The sequence below is a fragment of the Macrotis lagotis genome, chromosome 4 (genome assembly GCF_037893015.1).
Source record: "Macrotis lagotis isolate mMagLag1 chromosome 4, bilby.v1.9.chrom.fasta, whole genome shotgun sequence".
Classification (NCBI taxonomy): domain Eukaryota; kingdom Metazoa; phylum Chordata; class Mammalia; order Peramelemorphia; family Peramelidae; genus Macrotis; species Macrotis lagotis.
Genome location: NC_133661.1, coordinates 220,883,112 through 220,887,618, shown reverse-complemented (window position 1 = coordinate 220,887,618; position 4,507 = coordinate 220,883,112). Strand labels below are relative to the sequence as shown.

Genomic DNA, 4,507 nt, shown 5'->3' with positions numbered 1-4,507 from the left:
GTTTTGTTTATATCTTTCTCATAACACTTTTACAATGATTTTTCCATTTCATTTTCACAAGAGCTGAGGCAGAGAATCTGGCCCTCCTGATCCATAAGCTTAGGGATTTTGAAATAATTTGTATTTAACTTTATTTTTACTTTAGTTATTAAAGTGAGAAATGACTATAAAGACAATTTTGTCTGACTTTGTTTTTGTTGCTGTTGCTGTGTGGTTTCATTCATGTCTGACTCTTTCTGACTCTTTTTGGGGGTTTCTGGAGTAGTTTGTTATTTCCTTCTCCAGCTTATTTTCACAGATGAACTGAGGTAAAAAAGTTTCAGAGATTTACCCAAAGTCACACAATTGGTCAGTTTTTGAAACCAGATTTGAAATTCAGAAGATGAGTATTTTTTTTAACATTGTCTTTAATATAAAAGAAATCATACATCAAATTCACACTGTCCAAGTGGGGATGAAGGAATTATCTGGACTGCAGAGATAAGGGAAGCATAGAGATAATGATTGACAAAAGATGCCCTCTTTTCAGAAGGGATTACCTCAGTTTTGTGGGAAGGCAAGATGAATAAATAGGTACATCTCTGGGCTATTAAGGGAGGAGATAAAATGAAGCAGCATAATTTCAGGAGTAGAGAGAATGAGGTTCTAGTTCTCCACCAAGGGGACAATGCTGATTTTCTTTGTTGTGACCCTGATCCCAGGCCCATCCAGTGATCTTCAGAGGGTGTCCAGTTCCCAGAATAGCTCCTTCCTTGCGTTCTCCCACATTCTCATTCAGCACTGTGGTGTGTTTACTCTGCCGAGGCATAGAGGACCAGGGGAATTATCATCCTGCAGGGTGGTGAGCGGTGATCTCCCTAGGACCTTGCCAGCGGGCTTCCTTCTAGGAGGCCTAGAACCTGAGGAACAAGGAGTATCAGAGCTTCTCAAGAATTTGTCTGAGTCCTGGCTGGTCATTCGAACAGCTGGAGGCTGTTCTGTTACTTCTGTAGGATTTGCCTGTTTGCCAGAAACCTCAGTTTGGCTCAGGGAGGTCAATAGTTTCTGGTGTTCAAGGGCTAGTGGAGTATCCAGAGACAGGTCCTGTTCAGGCTGTGATGAAAGCTTCACAGGTAGGGCCAGTTCAGTGGAATGCTCTGATTTAGAGGCTTCAATCCCGAAGGCCTCACTAAGTTGCTCACTAAGAGGGTCTACTGTGCTGGTTTTCATGGGTGTTTGGATAATACCAAACGAGGGAGAACGGGGATCTGAGTCCTGGGGTTGCTTCATAGCCTTGGTCCCCACTTCCTGCTGCTGTTCCATGGCAGAGGGACTTGGTTGTGGTGAGGTCTTCACCTGGATGGGGGTGCACAGGATGCCGGCGCTTGGGGGAATGCGGGTCTGTGACGTGTGCCAGGTGCTTGTTGCGAGGCGTGGGGCAGCCCGGGGTGGCCGGGATGGTTGGGACGCTCTTGGCCGACCCCATCCTCATGGCTCGGTTCAGGCTTTTCTGGCGGATCTGTTAACATTCGCTCCCGACTCCTCAAAGCTGGGGTTCAAACCTCCCGCCACGCCCCCTGGCTCTCTCTAGAAGATGAGTATTCTTGACTTGAGGCCCAGTGCTCTATTTCCTGTACCACTTAGCTACTATTTGTCTAACCTACTAATTTTATAGATGAGATCTAGTAATTTTAAGCAACTTGCTTACCCTTCATATCTCTGGTCCTATTTGTTCACTTCTTTGATTCTTTCAGTTAATACCATTTGCTTTTTTTTTTTAATTCATGAATGCCCTTACTGATCTATTTCATCAAGAAGACATTCTAGAGAACTCTCATAAACCTTGCTGTGTAGACAGAATGACTCCTGAGGTACTTCTTATCCTTCCAAGCTTATCAGGAAGTTAAAAATGTCTGATATAATAACCTTTTTTTTGAAGTCCTCACTATTTTGCAGTCCTGTTTGAATGATGAATCCAGTCTAACCATTACCAAACCATGCTTCACATTCAATCAGATCACCAGAATATTCAGAGCAGATAGCTTTCCATCTGTGCTGTTAGCAGCACATATTCTTCCCACTCCTGTTTTCCTATTGGGTCTTGTTCTGAGAAAAAAAAATGGAATTTCAATTCTACCTCTGCTACTAGATAAATATGTAGATGGCCACATACTTTACTATCTCTATTTTTAATATGTGATTCTGTGATTCTTCTAGATCAAAACTCCATTACCTGGCCACTACTCCTCTGTTTGTAAGAGACTTAAATTCCTTGAGGACAGAGACCATCTCACTTTTGTCTTTGTACTTCCACCAACTGTCTCAGTATCTAGAATGTAGCAGACACTTAATAAAAGCTTATTACTTGCTTTTTGTTTACCTGCTTCCTTCCTTTCTGGAATTCACAAGGATTCATTGTTGGAAAGGGGCAGAAAAAGAAGGGAAGAGGAAAAGAGGAATGTTCATCCATTATAAGAACCATAACTAGCATAACAAGAAGGTAGTACTTTTTCTATCAATGTACATTATTAGCATGCAGCTCTCCAAGTGCCTGACAATCCCTGAGAAAAATTATCTCTTTCATTTAGTAAAAATTATTTCCCCCCTTAAAATAATAACCAGATTGTTCATTGCAGAGAATGGGGATGGAAGAAGTGAGGGTGAGCTAAATTTTTCTCTCTCAACAGGTAAGGTAGAAATTGACTGATTGCTTATTACCTCAACTTTCCAATCTACACAATTCAGTAATTTTCCTTCACTGAAGTAACCCACCCTCATATTAAATTTTATGGACATTCATGTAATAGAGTTTTCTGGTTAAGGTATCATTAACTTCAAACAGCCATGTCTCTGTTTACATGTAATTCCTCAAGTATCAGTAAACATGAAGAGAAAGCTTGGCTCTTTGTTGCTTCAACTCTTCTTGTTCTTTTGGAATCTCAAGCTGTTGTTCTGATTTCTCAACTGACTGTTAAACCTAATATATTCAAAAAACATGATGACTCTAGACTGAGTAGGATGCAGAGGAAAAACTAAAAACTTCTCTCAAGGGGTGGCTAGGTGGTGCAGTGGATAGAGCACTGGCCCTGGAGTCAGGAGTACCTGAGTTCAAATCTGGCCTCAGACACTTAATAATTATCTAGCTATGTGACCTCGGCAAGCCACTTAGCCCCACTACCTGGCAAAAAATAAAATAAATTAAATAAATTAAAAAAATAAAAAATAAGCTTCTCTCAACATACCAATCAATTTTTCATTTTGGTCCTTGGGAGAAAGAAGGAAAAGGGAAAGGGGGGGGGGGGGGAAGAAGCAAAGGAAAGGAGGAAAGGAGAAAGGAAAGAGAAGGAATGAGAAGAGAAAAGGGAAAGAAGAAAGAAATTGAGACAAATACTACCAGTAGTCCTTTGGTATTGATGAAGAGCACAACAAACAACCAAATGAAAGAAGAAATTATTTGCATAATTATGCTTATTAATAGTGAGGAATATGCTGTGCAAGGCATCCTTCTCACTTGCCTTTCCAAGAATCATTTCACCCTAGGGCCTAATTTATAGGAAATAAGACTACTGGAGTTAGCCTGGCTGCTGCAGGAATCTCTTGGTCTGTAATTGGATTTGATTCCTCCCACACCAGCAAGACACCATGGCATGACATCAAAGCCAGGCAAACACTAACCTGTGCTATGTGGTGACAGAATATGACTACCAAATACATGCAACTTGTCTTGGGCTCATAGGAGGGAATAGGAGGGGGAAGGGAGATAGAAAGAGAAAGGTAAAGAAGGAAATAGGTAATTAAAGTTCTCATGGGAAGAAACTGTCTTCACAATACATTTTCAGTGACATATTCTTTTTTTTTTTAGATTTTTGCAAGGCAAATGGAGTTAAGTGGCTTGCCCAAGGCCACACAGCTAGGTAATTATTAAGTGTCTGAGACCAGATTTGAACCCAGGTACTCCTGACTCCAGGGCCGGTGCTTTATCCACTGCACCACCTAGCCACCCCGACATATTCTTTTTTTAAGAACCCAAGGTCAAATTCAAATGTCAAAGCTACTATCCATTCTTTAAGTAGAAAATTATTGAAATGTATTGATTAGAAAAATGGAATGACCAATCAATCTATATGACATATTATAAAGAACAAAGATAGAATTGAAAGTCCTTGACCTTAAGGAGTTTATTGTCAACATGGGAAAGACAACCAGGTAGACAGAAAGGCATATAAAAATAGATGAAAAGTGATGGTAGTGTATCAGAAAAGGTTTGATGTAAAAAAGGGACACAAAAGAACATAAGTATTTTAAGAGATGGATATGAGGAATGCATGAATTAGATCACCAACAAATTTAATAACACTGTCTCTTATTTCACAATCCAAGTCATTAATGCCATAGAGAAGTCACAACTAATGATATAATGATAACAAATATTATCCAACATTTAAATATCACTTATTATAGACCAACTGTTTTGCAATTATCTTATTTCATCCTCATAACAATCATCAGAGGCAGATGCTATTATTTT

At 39.9% G+C, this 4,507-nt stretch overlaps 1 pseudogene; it reads right to left on the bottom strand.

Annotated features, from left to right (window-relative positions):
• Nucleotides 1-622: 622 nt before the first annotated feature.
• On the bottom strand, nucleotides 623-1,465 carry LOC141522864 (cell division cycle-associated protein 3 pseudogene; annotated as a pseudogene).
• Nucleotides 1,466-4,507: the final 3,042 nt, after the last annotated feature.